This window comes from Macrobrachium rosenbergii, chromosome 28 (genome assembly GCF_040412425.1).
Source record: "Macrobrachium rosenbergii isolate ZJJX-2024 chromosome 28, ASM4041242v1, whole genome shotgun sequence".
Lineage (NCBI taxonomy): Eukaryota > Metazoa > Arthropoda > Malacostraca > Decapoda > Palaemonidae > Macrobrachium > Macrobrachium rosenbergii.
The window spans coordinates 8428232-8448937 of record NC_089768.1 but is presented as its reverse complement, the minus strand read 5'-3'; the positions used below and the strand labels follow the sequence as shown (position 1 = coordinate 8448937).

The window sequence follows — 20706 nt, the reverse complement described above, 5'->3', positions numbered from 1 at the left end:
GCTGACTTGTGAGGACAAACAGCAGCTACACTATCAAAAATTAATTTGGTTATTTATAAATAATGGTTTCATCATGAATTTAAAGAACATTTTTTCATGTAAGCCCGTAACTCATAACGTGAATTTCTGCCCTCACCTCTACTATATTCTTGCAGTTTATGGATGTGACCTGGTTTCCATGTTCTAATTATTTTGAACGGGACCAAGGTTCTGTTACAATTTTTTTACCACAAAGCAGGTAAGTCATGTAGTGGCTGTATGAACAAATTTTTTTTAAAAGAAATTACTTTTTTGTTGTGAAAACTTTATTTTCATTTCTACAGGATCTGACAGACACATAAGGAGCATCAAAAAACAAACATTATCAGGATTTGAAGGAACATGAAATGTAATTTTTCTGGTGTACTAATTTTAAAATACTCAATGTTGTACCTCTTTTGTATGGAAATGTAAATTTGTATCAGAATGTGAAACCAGATAATTAAAAAAAAATTTTTTACTTAGCATCTGTGCAAATCCCCACAATCTCCAGTTCCAAAAGTAAGAAAAAATAGAACAACTTTTAGGTAGGTTAAATGCAACAGTTAATAGTGTGCTTAGCAGTACTTAGACTTCATTATTTAAATTTTTCTTAAGTTTCATTTTTTATTTTCATGCTTTATTCAGCTCATTCATTACGGCCAGACAGACTACGTGCAGCAGAAGAGTCACAGGGCAAAGGAAAGTTTGATGAAGGTGCTTGAGAACACTTGTATCAAGTAATTAATTTAATTACCCAGTTTGTGCACAATTAAGACTGATGACCTGTACTTTTTTTCCAGTGGGTAACTTGTGCTTTCATCAGATTTGGTTACTCGCAAGATGAATTTACCAGGTTTATTGATTGAATATGAATACTTCCCTATCCCTTTTGTGCTCTGGGGTTTGCTGCAAGAAGGTTTGGTTAATTATTTCTATGTTAACTATTCCCCTCCAAAGTGTGCTTTGTTCATTCTTTTAAATGCCACCTTATTTAGGTCTGTTTTGAGTGTGGTTTTTTATAGTGTGTTATATGTGTATGAATGGTACAGGTTGTTGGTCTTAACAGTGCTTAAAATTCTAGGAATAAAAATTATTTCATGAAGTTTGGATATTAATTCAGCACAAAGAAATTTTGTTTCCATAAGTTGCTTACACAGCTTACCTTCTTATGTTTCAGGTGCCCATATGTATTGTAGGAATATTATTTTGTTTGTTTAGCTAGTGGTATTGTGCAGGATTTAGCTCTGCTGGCAGCCTGTCTGCAGGATTGTATTTACAGTGTAATGTTGTTTGATGATGATGCTACCTCAAGACTTCCCGATCCTATTAAGTATTGTGGGTTTTGAGGTGCCTCAAAGACACTGCTCAGATTTACCCATCAAGAATTAGATTCTTCGTGGTTTCATTAATGACCCCCATTACTGGGCAGGTGTGCACTCCTGAATTAACCAGCGAGATGAGTCAGGATTTACTCCCAAGCAGTAGAAGTTTTATTTTAGTAGGAAATCTTATAAAAGATATTCTTATATCCACAAATCATTTAAGTGTCTTGTCAGCATCCGAGTCATTTTCTTTTTCACTTGGTGTTGCCTTATTCCATGATAGTTTCTGTTAAGGAAGACATTTCATCTGACAATCTGGCAGGGCTCCCCAAGTCAGACCTTTGGCTAGACTCATCCTTGACATTATTGGCACCATCAGTTGCAGTTGCCCCTTTTATTGACATTATCTAAAACCTCTGGTTCAGGGTATTCCAATGATCATTCTACCATTATTCAAAGGAAATCAGTGTTAATTAAACCTCAAAAAACTACTGTTGGATCATGTGTATTTGGAATGAAAATTTTGACTTTTATTTGCACTTTATTTATGCACACATGCCGACTGGTGTATCTGAAATTTAATAGAAAACATATTTAACATTGACACATCAGATTGACAACACAAAATATATGTAACATTAACACATCTAATCGATAACACTTAACAATTATTTTAGTCACCTGACATCGATAAATTTAAATCAAGAAAGGTAACAAAAGAAATGAAAATCATGAAACATATTAAGCAAAGCAAAATCAAATTTACAAACTTACATGCAGTATATATACACATTCCAAAATCGACCTGTAGTGGATTAGTAAAGCTTAAAGTTGAAGGTAAATGTAGCTATTACTATTACAAAAAAGAAATGACGTTGAGCTGACTGGACATATCGTACGGCGACTAAAACTGTCTGTCGGGTGCCAAGTGGACGTACTGTACGTCGACTACAAAAAATTTCAACCTTCAGTCAACTTTGACTCGACCGAAATGGTAAAAAAACCCAATTGTAAGCTAAAACTCTTACATTCTAATAATATTCAATCATTTACCTTCATTTTGCAACAAATTGGAAGTCTCTAGCACAATATTTCAATTTATGGTGAATTTTTGAAAAAAAACTTTTTCCTTACATCCGCGCGGTAACTCTGCCGAAAATTTCAGATTTTCTTTTGTCATTTTGTCGTAATTTTTGCACCGTTTTATATTAGCCGTTAGATAAATTTTATATATGAAAACGTGTGCAATTTCATGTAAAATACAACAAAAAACAACCCATGGTTGTAGCTTTTATCAGTTTGGAAATATTTTCATATAAATCATGATAACTGCCAAAATTTCAACCTTCGGTCAACTTTGACTCAACCGAAATGGTTGAAAAACGCAATTGTAAGCTAAAACTCTTCCATTCTAGTAATATTCAATCATTTATCTTCATTTTGCAACAAATTGGAAGTCTCTAGCACAATATTTCGATTTATGGTGAATTTTTTAAAAAACTCTTTCCTTACGTCCGCGCGTGGTAACTCGGCCGAAAATCTCAGAAATTCTTTCGTCACTTTATCGTAATGTTTGCACCGTTTTTCTAATAGCCGTTACATAAAGTTTTATATAATGAAAATATGCACAATTTCATGTAGAATACAACAAAAAATAACTCATGGTTGTAGCTTTTATCAGTTTTGAAATATTTTCAAATAAATCACGATAAATAGAAAAAATTTGACCATCGGTCAACTTTAACTCAACCGAAATGGTCGAAAGCTGCAAATGTAAGCTAAAACACTTAGTCTAGTAATATTCAATCAATTACCTTCATTTTGCAACAAACATGAAGTCTCTAGCACAATATTTCGATTTATAGTGAATTTTTGAAAAAAACTTTTTTACGTCCGTGCATTAGGAATTCATGCATCATTTTGTGATAATATTTTCTCTGTGTTGCTTTGATGGTTTTACAATTTGTTATATACCAAAATCATCACAATTTAGTGTACAATACAAAGAAAAAAAAAAAATAACTTGGCTTTAACCGTTTTGCTCACAGCGCGATTTGTATACAATATTTATATATGATAATGATATTTTTTTCATTTCTGGTGGTTGCATACTAAACTTCAGGCAATGACACAAAAAGGAGCCAAAAATGAACTCTTAATCTTAAAAACTAAGCGTGTTCTGATTAAAAAAAAAAACTTTTTTCCGCTTCGGCGCTAACTCCCGAACGCCGCTGGCATATGGCAGACACTTTTGTAAATAGAGGCTCGGCATTTAAGGGTTAAGAGATAGAAGCCACACTTCTTCTGGCCATAACAAGAATGAACACCAAAAGCCAACAGTCCTACAACAATAGTGTTGGATGTACAACAGAACAAAGATAAATCACAAAATGCCATTAGAGGTAAACACCAGCAAGTAAAATATGCTTGATGACAGTACTAACCTGACATTATATAGTTTAACTCTTAAACAGCTTTGTGTAACGTTAAAGATACACATTTTAAGATATAAGCTTTTTAAACGTACAAAATTCATTTACAGCTTGCATCAACTACCTACTCAATATCATGGCAGTTGCTGGACTGAAAAGCAGCAGCTGCTGAAACCGCAATTGCAAATATTGTATGGAATAGAATAGAATGTAGAATTTAGGTCAAAGGCCAAGTGCTGGGACCTGTGAGGTCATTCAGCACTTCAAATACCGTATGGAATACTAACCAAGCTCATTGACTGAGCGAGGCCCGCAGTTGTGGGTCTCGGAGTAAGCCTTATAAGCTTATACTCTTATGGCTGGATGGAAGAAATGTTTAGGCCACAGAATTTGCAAAAAGAAGTTTTCATTAGTGCCGTACCTGTAAGGAGGTAGGATTTGAGTAAAAACATTCTTCAAGATATTTTTTGCCTTCACAAAGGCATGGCATTCCAGAGTTGACAATCACATTACCATTCAAAGCAGAGGACCACTTGCAGTAGGTGCAACAGGAAACAAGAAGCCGGACTCTAGTCAAGCCTCTGTTCAAATATCATATTTTTTTTTTTTTTTATCTTCCATGGGTGCCTGGGAAGAATGTTCTTGTCAGCAAATATAGATGGAAAGACTCCAGCTTACAGAAGTGAGGTTTGGAGAAGTAATGATGTCAGGAAACGTAAGTGTGTGGAGTGTAATAACACCGGCAATTAGATGGCTCCTGTTTACAATATAGATGAAGTGAGAATAAAAGTAAAGATTGAAAGGTAGGAATAATGCCAAGGGAAGATAAAAAATGGTACGAGGAATGAGTAATTTGCCATAGCTAAGGAGAAATTGCTGAGAAAAATTTTAGTAATGAACAACTGACTGAGTGGGATCTTGAAGTTAGATGCTTGGTAGCCTGAGGCTTCATAACAAGAATTGTCCTTGAAAAGTATAGTGCATCGATAAAAAGATTTTTTTTTCTCTTGTCTCCTACAGATGCCACAAGTTGAAAAGTACTAGGATGGCCATGGACTCTACAGTTTTCTGCCTACCTTATTGACAGACTATTTATGAAGCATGGCACATGCCACTACGAGGGTGAGGGTGCACACAAAAAACTTGGGAAGCACCTCTCCATCTTGTTGACGAGTTTTCACCCCAGATAGAAGTTGTAAGAAAGATGTGATCCAGTTTACTACTCTTCTTACCTTAGGAACCATTCTGTGCAGAGAACTCCACATACACTTGTTAGATCAGTAACTGACATTGCCTTTCAGGACACCGATCTCCAGGCAGCCTGATTCACACTTAAATTTTTTCTTTACAGCCAAATAATTTTATCTTGAAAGTCCACCACCCAACCCTGTTGTGCTTTTGATCCAATTCATTCATACTGAAAATTGATTTTCCTGTTTAGTACTTGTCTGGACCAGTCATGTGTGTAACTGCTAGGTGGGTTTTCTACTAGATGATCTTGTGCAAATTGGAGTGTCTAGGATTTGAGCAGATGCATAAATAGACTAAGTACAGTATTGAGTTTGTATGGGGAACATCAGATTTATATAAAAAAAAAAAAAAAAAAAAAAAAAAAAAAAAAAATTATATCTTTGATATATTGACTATAGAAAGAAAATCTGTTTACCTGTTCTTTTGAACGAATTACTGTAGTCATAAATAGCCTTACTCAGTGTGAAATGGACCCAGCTCAACTTGATAGACCTTGAAAGGAAGAAAGTCCCACTGTGAAAGCCTGAATTGCACTCACTCACGGTCTTGCAAAGCAACATGTCATTCTTGTTTGATTTCTTCAAAATTGGTTCTGCTGCTTTTGCTTCCCAGGATTAATAATGTGTTCCTGTTATTGTGTTGTGTCATTCATTTCTTTTCATTCATTAATATCTTTAATTCACTTTCAGATGTGGTTTGAATTTTTAATGTATTACTCGACTGACTTTTGCCTTTCAGTTGATAACACTCTACTTTTAATTTTCAGCCTTTTCATGTGATTCAGTTTAGTATAAATTCTTTCTTGAATACCAAGCTTTCTCCGTTTTAAAATTAATTATGTCATTTTTTCTTCTGGCATTGGCCTTATTTTAAGGTTGTTTTCTTTTCTCAGCAAATGCTTTGCTTTTTCATCAGTTTCAGTCTCAGCTGTTCATTATTGACCTTTATGATTTTTGATTGCTTAGGATTGTGTGTTGTATCTTTATTGTGAACTTCCCCTGCTTGTGCTAGCCTTCTGGGAAGCATATCTAATCATGCCTGAGCTTGCTTTTATGGGCACGGGTATAAGTTCTCTGCTCTTGCAGTAGACCCAGTTTTCCCCCAGATGTGTTAAGCGTGTGTGTCAACTGGTCCATTGATCAGTGGTTCATATACACTCAGTAGTATGTGTATAAACATTGTGCTTCCAATGCTGCCATTAGTGATTCCTTGCTCTCTTCTCATTGCACTGCAATCACAACTGTCAAATCTTGAGTCTTATCTTATGAAGCCTCCTCTTCTGTGATACTGCCTTTACCTGTTGAGAATGAGCACTGGATTGTCATCAACCATCTCATGTCTCAACGTGACCCCCATCCTCTCATCCAATGAACCTTGTATTACCTGGATGCTGGCTGTTTCAACCACTCCTCCATTGCTGGAAAATTTTTGACAGAAAATGCTTTTATGGCCAGACTCACGATGCAGGTTTCTGCTGTCCTCTAAGATCAGTTCCTTACTATAGTTTATTATTCCATAAATAAAGTAACCACAAACTTGCAATCTGTGGCTCCTCCTTAGCTGTCCACTGTCTTGTTGCCAATGTTGGTGCCCCTCATGCTTCTGTCTCATATTGAGGACCCTGGTCCCATGTGTTTAGCGACCTCCATTTTGGTTATTCTTACATTTGCATGCCCTTACTTACCTGTCTGGCCTCAAATTCTGTCCTTCCATGTACTAGACTGCTCTCTTGTATTCAGCTATTCGTGTTGGAAGGCAGCCTTCATGCCACAGTACATCAGGACCCTGTCCATAAAGAGTGCTCTGCAATCTTTGTTGGTAGCAGGGTCAGCAGAATCTGCTGAAGGGAGTGCTATGGTTCCACCTAGTCCCAATCTCCTGGTGTTTTTGAGACTTCAAACCTTTGCTGGGGTCCCTCATGTTTGAATCTTGAACAAAAGGACATGGTTCCAAGAGGAAAGTCCTAGGCATGTAAGCTACGGGAAACAGCAGATGGTCAACTGAGATAACTTCTAGTGACATTCCTGACGTCTGGTTCCAGGATCTCCTACGTCTTGTTGTAGTCTCAGGCTTCTTCCCAGTTGGAGGGGTCTTTAAAATATCCCCACTTTCACCAGTTTTACAATCATCAGGAGTTACTGCATATTCATGTGTATCAATTATTGAGAGTAGCCTCAGAGAAATGAGCTTTTCTGAAGGTGATGTAGCAGTTGTCACCACACTGCCGTCTACCGCAGCTTTATACCAACAGGAGTAGGTGAAATTAGCGGTTTGGTGTGATGAGCAGGTTTCTTGTTAACACACTCTCTCTCTCTGCCATGAAAGTTATCAACATGTCTGCTCTTCAGTCTTCCTCCATCAAGGGTTAGGCTTAGGCAGTGGTAACAACATTTCTTACCTGCTTTGTCACTTTGTCTGTCTTCCATGGGCTGCTATTGAACCTTTTGGTTGGGGTTTGACCTTTGAGTTGCACTGCTTCATTATGGCCCCAATGAACCTATCAGATGCTTCCTTCCTGGATTTGACCCTCAAGACTATGTTCCTGATTGTTTGGTGGATCTTGCCTTTGCCCTGAAGTTTTTTGCCATGAATGCTTTTCAGTGAAAGTTGCTCGTTCTTGAGCTCTTTGCTATTACTGCCCCCGCATTCCTCTCCTAAAATGATCTCTGCCCTATAAGAGCCCTCAAGTTGTGAAGTACCACCAGTGGACAGAATTCTTCCAGCCATGTCTATTCTTTCAAAGGAGTACTTTAAGATTTTGGAGTTTTAAGAATTTGTGAAGGCAGAGCACAAGGACTGACTGTGAACATATCAATATTTCTCTTTTATTGCTGTGAACTTATTTTTCATCTTAATGAAGTTGGTTTTGGTGTCATTTTAAAGCTGGATACTTTTATTTTATTGTAGTAAATACCAGAAGAATAAGTCGAAATGACACAAAGTTTGACAGAAATATTTGGCAGATGACATCATTGTTACCTTAAGGGTTAGGAAGTAGATGACATCATTTGACATAAGAATTTCAAGTGATTGTGTAATTTTTTGTGCCTCCTCGCATCCGCTCACTCTGAGTTGGAGGTTGGCACAGAGGAATGATATGTTACCTTGCAGGACAGTGGAATGTGACTCTGGCATGCACAGCAGAACGATTTTTCTTTCAAGATCTATCATCTTAATGTGACTGGGTCCTTTTCACACAGCATGGGGCCATTTGTGATTAATGGATTGCAGTAAAACATAGTTTATTGTAAAAGCACCATGTTGCCCCTTGAACAGCGCAAAGGAAATATGGTGATAGAAATGTATGTTTCATAAGAGGAGTTTTTTTTTAGCTGTAAATTCAAGAATTTTTCTTAATTTGCTTTGCAAACTGGAAAATAGGGAGTTTACTTTTATATAAGGATAAAAGTTTATTGCATACACAAGATTTTCATAAAATACAGAAAAATGTGTCTTGTACAAATTTATGTTCATTACAGGTAAAAAGATTTTTTGAGAAAAAAAAAAAAATGTCCATTTTTACTAGATTTTCATAAAGTACAGAAAAATGTGTCTTGTACAAATTTATGTTCATTACAGGTAAAAAGATTTTTTGAGAGAAAAAAAATGTCCATTTTTACTATGTTAAAATGTAGCAATAGTTAATAAAAAGGAAAAATGTTTATATTTGTATTTTACTTCTACATCTTGATAAATATATTCCATTTCAACTGTTCACTTCTTTTGGACATCTTTTCAGTTTCACATCTAAAAAAAAAAAAAAAAAAAAAAAACTCGCGTGAATTGAACAACACAACAAATCACTTTTCCAGTATCTCAAAGTGCTTGTTAAAGGGGGTTTATTTGTGTATATTTTATAACCCTACCTAATTTTTGCAAGTATTATTTAGTACCCGAGTTTGATTGTTTTGATATTTATTGAGTAAAATGAAGTCGCCGATGCCGCAACCGAGAAAATCACAGACAAGGATCCTAAAACAATTCGTTATGTAAACATAACATGACGTCATGAGGCTCCGCCCATCCATCAGGTAGGCAGTGAATGGATATGCTCACACAGTCTAGGCTTCAACAAATTCAATAATGGCCAGCATGATATGGAATTGTCCCTGTGGTTGCAAGACTGCATTTGTGCTACGGCTTGCCACTTGTATACAAGCAAGAAGACCTGTGACAAGATTTACTATAGCGTGAACAGGTAATTATTTCTATGGTGGGTAATAGTCACTTGGCCACCCCAGAAGGGTGGGCAGGAGCTGTTAGACAACATCTATGAGAGCGTGGATTCAGGAACCAGTCATTGACATCACTTGTGATGATGAGGGCGGGGATGATGAACTCTTCCTCGAGAGTGACGATGAAGACATTTTGTAAATAAATTATGTATAGTGTTAGACGTCTAGTTTTATTTGTATATCTAAAACATATTTATGAAAACAATTATAACAAGATGTTCCTCATTCAAACTGATTCCAATATATTTTCCCTTCCATGCATATCAATATAAACCATGTTACATTGGATTGATATTAAATAGGTAAATAATAGCTTGCCCTCAAAATCTTGATTCCTACCACTACCTTTTATTTGCAGCAAGACATTAACTGAAATAAAACAATGGCGTTGACTTTTACACCTCTAAAAATTGAGGGAAATTAGGTATCATTGCATTTCATTTGAATTCTACTTCTAGTGACCGCTCCTGACTTGCTGCAAATAGAAGGCTATAGTGTTGAAACCTGCGGTAAAACATAATGGGTTCTTTTTGTATTCTTGCCCTGAATAGATGTAGATCTAACAAATGAGCTATAGACTGGTTCATTATGTGGATGAATTACTTGTAGAGTAGAAAAAATACGAATATCAAGAAATTGGAAGAATTCCAAAGTAACAACTTACTCCCAACAACACTATACATAATGCTATGGAAGCTGCGATGAAACCTCCAAAATATATTAATATATAATAATAATAATAATAATAATAATAATAAAATTACTGAGAACGCTCGCCATCATTGATATCGCTGAAACCTAGGATGGGTACTAACATTAATCAGTGAATATGTCACCAGCAAATGGGCAGAGCCACAGTGAAGAAACGTTTTCCCCATACGTAAACTCTCTTCACTGTGGGTGGAGCCTTGTGACGTCACAGGTTAACGTCACTAACGTATTCAAGACCCTTAACTGCGATTTTCATGGCTCTGGCAGAGAAAACACACTTTTACTCTGATAAGTACCAGAACTATTGAACTTAGGTACTGAATAATACTTGCAAAAATTAGGTAGGGTTATAAAATATACACTTACCAACTTTCACCCTTATCCGATCCTTTAGAATCCCTTAGTAGTTCAATCATGTTCATCTGGCTTCACCATGGTATTTTTCAGCCCTGTCTCATGTATGAAACAAAAGAGTAGTACTAACTTTCTAACAGTAGTTAGAACTACAATGTCACCTAGAAGAGATCAAATACATCAGTGATATGAGGCTTCAAAGCCCAACCTCTGTGGATTTTAAAGCAGTCCAAAAGTTCCAGTCTTATAAGAATCTCATCATTTACTTCATAAGGCCCATGTTGGAGGTCTTGACCAGATGATTTATGAGTAATTCACTATCAGATGTTCAAAAGGTGTTGTGTTCTGGGTCAAGTGCTTCAGAAAAGGAGTTCACCAATAAGCAGAACATGGTGGATTTTTGCAATTTTATGGAAGGATGACTGCAGAGCTTCTAAGTATGCCAGGGGACAAGAAAACTATATGTTTCAGGCAAAGAAGTCTGCAGATTGGCTTTAACAGATGAATTTAAAGAGAAACTTTCTGAGCTGGTCAATGGTCTTAAACAGTAATTCTCACTAATCAGGTTTGTTTTACTGGTGTCTCATAAATCATGGGCATGCAAGACAGAGGTTTGCATCTAAAGCTTCAGGCAAAGTAAGGAAAAGTTAACTATTTTAGTATTGCTGTTGTGGCTTCTACAAGGTAATGCTTGGATGGACAGTGATTTTTTTTTTTTCTTATTGACTCAGGAATTTTTTTTTTTTTTTCCACCTGAGACCATGGGCACATGGAATCATCCTTCTTTTATCTGTAACAATGGGTTTCTGGCCAGAACCCTAGAGTCATACTGCAGGGATTGGCTTCCGTGAATTCCTACGAGCCAACCCTTGAGGATACTTCCGCCAAAAGGGTTTGAACCATTTTTGTGGTAGCTGATATCACCCACAGTCACAAACAGCTTCAAATGAAACCCCTTCCCAACTATGATCCCTTCCTATATTTGTTTATCTAAGCAGTGAATTTTGACAAATGTAGTTAATTAGTTATAAAGGAAATCTCCACACTTACTACTCCAAATGGCATTAAAAAAACCCATGCTTACGTTGTCAATGAAAGTTCAAGAAAGAGGAAAATTTATAGGAGGAATTACAGGGATAAATGTCCCACCAGTTAAACCCACTGCAGAGACTGTAGGCAATCAATTCCAGCAGTGTATCCCTTACCCACCACCCCAACAAGGAGTTGGGATCTGGGGGAAGTGATACTGTTTGCCCTCCATACTGGGAGAAAACCTGGGCAAAAGATACATCAGAAAAACAAAAGTACAGTAAACTGCCTATTTTGATAGTTCAAACACAAAAGAAAAAAACAAATTGCTTATACAGGTATTATCCTCCTCACGATGAGGTTAGGCTCCAAAATATCCATAGTTTGTTGGAAAAACATATCTCGAATATAGCCTAGCCTACACTAGGGTATTCAGTACCAAGTATACAAATATGGTAGCCTAGCCTACACTATAAAGTATACTCTATACAGACACGGTATAGTAATTATTAATAATAGCTAATTCTGGAAGTTCATGCAGTGACTTATGATAATTCAACACAAAGAGAAATTGAATACCAACCAAGAATTAGCTTAGCCTACACTATGGTATATTGTATACATATACAGTAGCCTAGCCTACATTATACTGTACTCTATATTCACGCAATATCGTATTATACAAACATCAACATAACGAATATGCATCTTTTCCATGGATCTTTTAAAATGTTATGCTTTAATTCACTGCACCCAATAATACTGTATTATATTGCTTTTGTATTATAAATTGCGATCATAGCGATCAATGTTCTGGTTTGGAAATCGATTACGCGGAAAGTTTATTTTGCTGTGTTTAATTCAGTTCAGAGTGCCTTTCTTGCTTCTAGTTAGCATAAATGAATCTCTTAGATACTTTATTTATATGGGACAAGGTTATTTTTCGTTATAAAAAGTGTTTTAAGTAAAAATATAACTTGAATATGTCTCATTGTGAAATTAATTTATCTATTTTTTTTTTTATTAATAGATGACGTTGGCTGTTTGGGGGCATGTTTGTTTTGTGTAAAAAAAAAAAAAATCAAGATTCCATTTGCTATTTTCACTTGATTTCATCATAATACGAGCTTTATGTATTTATCGTTTATCGGTGTAAAAATAGCAATAATATGTGTTCTTTCATGCCCAGTAGTTTTGATTAAAATACTTCCTCTCCAATTTTAATTACGGTCAAGTTTCATCCTTGTTGCTGATGCACGATAATTTATAGTCATTAGCAGCTTGAACATTGTTTTCTAAGCTTCAGCTACAACTTGCAGCTTAAATTTAGCAGTACATTTCCCTGCCGACCTTTTATCCATACTGAACATGGGTATACAGTAATGTGGAAATCTATCAGTCCTATTCTACTTAACTTCATTTGTACCATAACTACGGTTATCGTTTATTATCGTACGATGGTTGAAATACAAGCAAAACGGCTGCTGTTATACAATTCAGTTATAAGCAAAACAACAGTTTCTCGTTCGGTTGTTTATGGCTGTACACATTTGCGCAAGAGTATAACATTACTAACAATACTTCTATCATTCTCTTTTACCTTTTTAACTAGAAGATGGGATAAAGAGATGGAAGAAAAGAAGGTGGTCTATTGTAATTTGGTCTCTCTCGCTGCCTGATTGTACGCTGCTGCCTGCACCCGCGGGAAATTTTAAAATATTTTTTAAATATTGTTGTATCGGTATTAATTGCTTACTCCATAGAATTATCGTAAGGCAAATTATCGTAACTTGAGCACTACCTGGGTACCTGAGTATTTTTTTTATTTCATCACAAAAAGTGCGTTTAATCATGACAATGACATGAAAATACAGTAATTAGTGAATATTTCTCTGAAAAATGCTGCAAATGGGCGAATTTTCAGCGAATAATGCGTATATATGTTCCATAGAGCAATCCGCATATAGGTGAGTCTGCGAACACAGGGGCTTTACTGTACACACGAAAACATACCGTGCCACAGCACAAAACAGAAAGAGAAGTTAATGGTACTGGCAATTACAGCCAAACTTTGGGAGAGGCAGTGATGCAATGCACCCACATAGGATAGTGACTTAAGGAAAGCAATAATCCCCAATATTCCCAAGTAATAAAGATTCTGGTTTATTCCTTTATCAGTTATTTCCCAGTTTTTGTTTGATTTTTTACACTTCTCTGTAAGGCTTTTCAGTGCCCAATCTTCAAAAACCTTTCTTGCTTCTCAAATATTACACTCAAGGTCAACAGAGCCAAAAATGTAATGACTTTCATGAATGCCTCTGCCATGAAATAACTGACAATTTAACAGGCATAACAATAAACCACATGTGAATTTATTATTTTTACTGAAGAAGCCATAGGAAGTCCTTTTATCTAATGACTTCTGACCACCTAGTTAAGTTTATCAACTGATAAATATCACATCACTCAAACATCAAATTACATGGCTACATAAGCTAGGTTTACATGTGGAAGTGTATTAAAATTGTCCATATTAACAATCAATGAGCTTGACATATACCTGATACTTGTTATTTACTTACCACTGATTTTCATTATTCATCAATGCATGTTGTATGTTTCTGTCCATATACAGCTTTCTTAGTGTTTCTGCAGAAAACGGTCCTATTCATTTTGATTAACACTGTGGCTTTTGAAGTCTACTGAGGAAAGTGAACCCAATAGACCACAGAGTTGGCTGTCAATTTTGGCTGTTGAAGTCCTGCTTTTTCACTTGTACAAATCACATCTTAGCCCAAAATCCTGCATTTTCTGTGACAAAAATTGATGAAATTTGAGACAAAAATTTATGAAATTTGAGACAAATAAGTTAGCTAACCTCCAAAAATGACTACATGTGTATAATAAACTGTAGTTGCCTTTGATAAATAAAAATAGAGAACCTGTCCCTTCAGCTGTGTCATGCATTACCTGACCCAGAAATGTTTCCTGGGGGGGTTTGAAGTGTTCCTTATTAAGAATACTTTAAATTATTTGCAAGTTATTTCTAATCTTGAAATTCTTACCACTTTCAGAGAATGAAAAATAATAGTTTTTTCTAACATGCAAAATGCTCTCCAACAATAATGAAGACACTTCTAGAAATGCAGAAAATGTGATGATTATATGCACTGAAATTGAAAACTTGGTAACTATTATGGATATAAATTCTAAATTCAATTAAAAATTAAGCTAATTTGAAGGAAGCTTTACATTATGAATGTTACATACACATCCTATAACTGATAAAAGCAATGTTACATACATATCCTAAAACTGATAAAAGCATGTTACACACACAACCCTAAAACTGATAAAGGCATGTTACACACATATCCTATAACTCAATGTTACATCCTGAACTGACAATAGCAACCTCATTTGCCTATAAAACAATGATTTCAATATCAAACAATAAGGACAATGAAATATTTTTTGCTTCTCACTTTTACTTCAGTTTGCATACTGTTCCTTGAATGAGTGGCACAGCAACACAAACAGCACTCAATTAAATTGCTCCGCTGCCAATGTCCTCTACTGAAAGAAGAAAACTTACCATTAGGTAATTAGAGTAAAGCAGTTGAAGAAAACTTACCATTAGGTAATTAGAGTAAAGCAGTGAATGAATGTCTCTCACTCCATATCACTAGATATATTTCATGTTTAAAACCTTATAGTACTTTACATAGCATCTGTTGTAAAAAGAGAACAACTGTAATTTTCTACTTACCACGGTGGACTTGTTCTTTAAATTTAAAAACTGCATTTCCAATGAAATACTGTAAGTCATAACTAAAATTGTTGAATCATAACTAATCAAACTTTTCTTAAGCAATGATCTTGAATATTATTAGATTCCAACATTAAGAGATTCTGCTGGTGCATAAATGTGGCATACTAAAAAAAAAAATTTTGTTAAATATATATTTTCATACAAACCTAAGTGACATCACATATACTCCTTAGACTCTTGTTTACTGTGTATGGAATGTTTATGGTTTCTTCTATATTATCAAGTTTTAATAAATTGCTGCAACTTTAAATTGTTCAATAATTATCCCAACTGATATGTTTTGATTTTTTTGTTAGCACTCTTATACTGTGTGAGTATGTGATACATTTACCAGTGAAACTCATTTATATTCTAACTTTGTTCCATATTTATTTAAATGAGATATTTTTATTTGTTAGCTTTTTTGGCCTTAACTTACACTATACTATTTTATTATTTGTAGGTGTGTGTAGCTTTATAACTGAAAAAAATTGTGGGTGTATAAGAATTTAAAATAAAGAGTACACACTTACGAAAATTTAAAACAACTTTGTTTTATATTACCTATGTGGTTATGGTTACTGCCATAATAAATATTTACTCTGATGGCTTATTAATATACAGTTACTGTATATGTTACCTATAGGTAAAGAAAATACATTAATAATACCGTTACTGTATCTAAATTTAAGAACAGATTGTTGTGTCACGTTTTCATGATGCAATTGTTAGGCCAAGCTAAATTACCCACCTATTCTACTGTTCTACTGTAAAGTCAAAATTGGTGGAAGATGAATTGACATAAGGCATTACTGTATACCAAATGTAGAAATCATGAAAAGTTAACATATAGCATCTTCTACCATATTTCCTCTTTAGTGTGGTTTCTTAACAAAGACTTGGGTTGGTGTTTTCACGGGGGTTTTGAAAGGTTTCAACCTATATAAATTTTCGGCATACATAAGGGTTTCAGGAACTTAACCCATTCATGCATATGAACACACAAATATATATATGCATAACAAAATAACAGCTTTCACTTTTTCAAATGTAAAATCGCTGGAAACATGTGAGTTTTATCTGACATTTTACTGCGCAACAGCTGACATATACAGGTCCGTATCCAGAGTTTTTTATGGGGGGGAGTCGTTTTTCCCAAAACTGGACCTTTTCTTCTATATATGTCATTGCATATATAGGTATATACAAGATGAAATACTTGAAAATGTTATTTTAGCTATATTAAGAAAAACTGGGTATGCTGTCTATGCCCTTGATGTTATTCAAAGTACTGACTTTGGTTAACAGAATTTTACTTATAATGTTGAAAGTTTGCACTGAAATTAAAACATATTTGTTCAGTTTTATTGACCAATTCATTTAGTATGTTAAAAATAACAAGTAACATGCATATTACTTTATTTATTGTTATGTTATATTACTTTTTTTATACTTTAATCGACATACAACATCTCTTTACAAAGTGTGGAATTTATTAACACTCGGATTCTACATTCCAAACTTGATCAAGATGTGGAGCAGATTAGCGGTCTCGATGATGTAAACTCTAAGTTTCGGCAGCCTCGCCAAAAAAACAAAAGATTGTTATTTATTACTTTATAAGTACAATTCAATGAAAACGATAGTCACAGAAAAAATGGACTTCCAGAAAAAATTTTTTTTTTTTTTTTGGGGGGGGGTTAGTTCAACCCCCAATACCTCCCCCCTCCCTGGGTACAGGCCTGCATATACAGTACATCAATAATCTATATAATTTTCAAGTCATCTTGTTGTAGGCTTGCAAGGTGCAAATCAAATTATAATAACTCGATTTTGTCATTTTTTTTTTCTGCAAATTATTTACAGTTCTTTTATCAGCTAACAGTAATTCATCTGACTCGCAGTTTTTGTTGATTTCATTTTTTTTAGCAAACTACTATATTAAAGTATACCTATTCACTAACAGAAATCCAGTTGCTAGAAACTTTACACTCCTCTGTACCAGAATCAACCTTTCTAATCAAGAAAAAATCCTCTGGGGAATCTCTTCTTAGATTTTACAGTGAAATAACTGGTGTAAATAGCAATCAACTATACGTATATGAACCTCAAGTAAATTTTTTGTTGTTTTGCATGGTGCAAAAACAATACATATACTGTATATACCTGTGTAATGCGCAATCTTGCATACTGTGCGATCCCCAAATTTTCACATTTACAAAATGATTTTACCATATATCTCACGTATCATGGGAGTTCCTATTTTGAGAGACTAAATTACAGCAGACTAACCTCTTCCTCCATCTCTTTATCTATCCCATCTTCTAGTTAAATAAATTAAAAAAGCAAAAGAGAATGATAGAAGTATCGTTAGTAACATTATACTCGTTACAAAAACGCATACAGCCATAAACAACCGAACGAGAAACAGCTGTTTTGCTATGAACAACCGAATCAGATAACAGCTGTTAGGTTGCATTTCAACCATCATACGATAGCAAAAACTACCGTACTTATGTTACAAATGACGAGTAGAATAGGACCGATATATTTTTAATTGCAATATACCCTTATTCACTATGGAGAAAAGACCTGCAAGGAAATATAATGCTAAATTTCAGCTGCAAGTTTAGCTGAAGCTGAGAAAACAATGTTCAAGCTGCTAATGACTATAATTATTGTGCACTGGCAACATGGATGAAACTCCCGTAAACTCTGGTATGCGATCAAAATCGGCCGTGAATAAATCTGGAGAGAAAAGTATTTTAATCGAAACAACTGCACATGACAGAACACATTTTACTGTTGTTTTCATGCTGATAAAAGATAAATACATAAAGCTCGTATTATGATGAAATCATGTGAAGATAGCGAATGGAATATGATTTTTTTACACAAAAAACATGTCCCAACGCCATCTATTAATGAAAAAAATAACTACCTTTAGTTCATAATGAGACGTATTTAAACCATATTTCAACTTGAACACATCGTATAACGAAAAATAACCTCGTCTCATATAAATAAAGAGTATCTAGATTCATTTATGCTAACTAGAAGCAAGAAAATTGCTCTGAATTGAGTTAAATAAGGCAAAATAAACTTACCTCGTCATTGCCCTCAGCAGATTTCCAAACCACAACACTGATCACTGTTTGTATTTTATAATACAATAGTAATATGAGAATACATACAATATTATTGGATACAGTGAAGTAAAGCATAACTTTTTAAAAGATCTATGGAAAAGATGCATAATCGTTATGCTTGTATTTTATAATATGATACTATGTGAATATTACATACTCTAATTTTATATCTTGTGTATGATTCAATCCCCTTAAAATTAGCTTCAAAATTAGGTCTTCAAAAGTTGCATGATACGCAAGTATATATGGTATCTCAATTTTTGGCCAATATTTTTTATGCCAAACCAGAACAATTTCTATCGGCAGCTAACTTAAACTTGTCATCTGGATTTGTTTTTGCTGTTTTAATTTTGTTATAATAATAAAATAACTATTCGGCTCGAAATTGACACCAATATCAGCTTCCTATCACAGAAAGTTAGTTTACAAGGACCAAAGAGAAATCAAATGAATCTGCGACAAACCTGATTTGACAGGGAGTGAAATCCTACAAGGTTAATTGCTATCAACACCAATTGTTAAACTGTAGCAAGTAAAATGATAAACTACTTGGCTCTTATTTGCACTTTAGAATAATACAACCGACAACCCTTTTACCTTCAGAAAACATACTTGATAGTGGGTTTTGTTTCGTAATGCTGCAAAATGCAATATCATTTACATCTCAAACTTAACAACCCATCATTAACATCCGTAACCATCTTGAAGTCATTAAAAATCATAGGTTGCACAGAATGATTTTTAAGATTCACAGTGAAAGAGCTGTTCTGGTATACTTTTGAAACACAGGCCAAGAATCACAAGGTACAGTACTAAATAACACTATGAATCTAAAAGATAGCACCAATGCAAGGTGTCACTCTCTGAAACTATTGACTAATAAAAGAAGACAGTACAACCCTTCCACTCTAATCATACTAACAGATAAGCCTGCTTGGATTCACACTCAGAATAAACAGCCCAAGCTTGGAACCAACATACTGTACTGTACTGTACTGACTATAAAAATGTTCCACCCTATCAAGAGTATGTCTAAACATTATAAGATGGCTGATATTCTCGTAACATATAACATGGGATATCTGCATTGAGACTCAAAAAAGTCGACACCAAATAGATAGGTGATCTAAAAATCAGGGAAAAAGTTTCTACAATTCAGGTTCCACCTGTGTCAATTCTTATCAAAGTGCATATATAATGAGGTTTGAGTATCTGTAATTAAATATTTTCTTTAATCACTAATAGAGAACATGAACTTTTTCGACAAATACCTGCAAGAACGAAAAAGATGGAAGACTAAAAGGCAAAGGCCAAATGTCATCTGACTTGTGATACCTTAAGCTTTCAATTTCGGAAGGTTAAGTGACCTGGAAAGTAACAAGCAAATATTAGAACAAAAATAACCTTGAGATAAATTAATATTTATTCTAGAGTAGAGAGTTAAGAGAAAGGAAATTGGATGTAGGTGTAATGTAGTTGGATGAGAAATTTATTTGTGAATGCAATATGTAATAGTTCACGTTTACAGATGATACAATACAGATTAGGGATAGTGAAAAGAAATTGCAGAAATTAATTGAAATTTTTGATTGTGTATACTGTACAACAGAATAAGTGAAGCAAGAAAAGTAGCAGGGTGAGTGCAAAGATTGGAAAGATAATTGATCTGTCTACGGAAGCCAAGGTGGGAATGTATCAAGGGACAGTTGAGCCAACTCTCCTTTATGCATGTTTAATGTAGATGATGGACATAATGAAAGATAAAAGATTGAACGTGGTAAGATGAACTGTAATGCATAATATGTGTGGCTTACGGAAAACTGAAAAGCTGAGAAGTGTGAAGATATGCATGGATGATATAAAGGTCAGCATAGGTGAAAGGATGGATCAACATGTTTATGAAAGCACTGGAATCAATGAGGGGTGGCAGGCCTATAAAGTGCTGGACTGGTGAAGTGAAAGAAGTACTAAAAAGAAAGGTGCAAATGTACGCAAGAAAAAGGATAATGGGAGTCTTCATAAGGGGGTTATGTCTTGCTGCTGATAACTCTTTTGTGTATTTGCACAAAGCAGCTTATGTAGTGGAAGTTTTCTGCAGAAGGGCTTATCTACTATTCACCTGTTAAAGTATCAATGCAGCAGTGACCAGAAGTTTTTTCATCAGTCACTGCTATATGCATTCACTTCTTAATGAAGATTCCCTTTACTATCCCCAAATAGTCTGTATATGATCTGCAAACCAATCATTTAACCCTTTTCATGACCAGTTTTATTATCCTTTCTCCGATTTCTTGCATTACTCCTACCATAAAAATATTAAACAGCAATGGACACAGCAAGCCCTTGTCTCAGTTCTCCCTAAACATCAAACCAGTAAGTGCTTAGTTTACA

The 20706-nt window shown here is 34.8% G+C and overlaps 1 protein-coding gene and 1 long non-coding RNA gene across 9 annotated transcripts in view; one reads left to right on the top strand and one right to left on the bottom strand.

The window, feature by feature from the left end:
- LOC136854010 (protein abrupt-like) overlaps positions 1-8690 on the top strand; it is a 135519-nt gene extending 126829 nt beyond the window's left edge. For 6 of the 8 annotated variants that reach the window (XM_067129979.1, XM_067129982.1, XM_067129981.1 and 3 more), the window contains one exon: positions 4796-8690. The gene's annotated coding sequence lies outside the window, so the exon portion shown is untranslated. Of the gene's footprint in view, positions 1-323; positions 736-4795 lie in introns of all 8 variants that reach the window. The other 2 variants (XR_010857594.1, XR_010857593.1) reach the window with 1 other exon arrangement.
- Positions 8691-13722: 5032 nt separating this feature from the next.
- LOC136854015 (uncharacterized) overlaps positions 13723-20706 on the bottom strand; it is a 30091-nt gene continuing 23107 nt past the window's right edge. The window contains exons 2-4 of the long non-coding RNA XR_010857595.1: positions 19587-19682; positions 14841-14931; positions 13723-14166 (exon numbers count right to left, since the gene is read on the bottom strand). This is a non-coding gene — a long non-coding RNA (uncharacterized lncRNA). The remainder of the gene's footprint in view (positions 14167-14840; positions 14932-19586; positions 19683-20706) is intronic.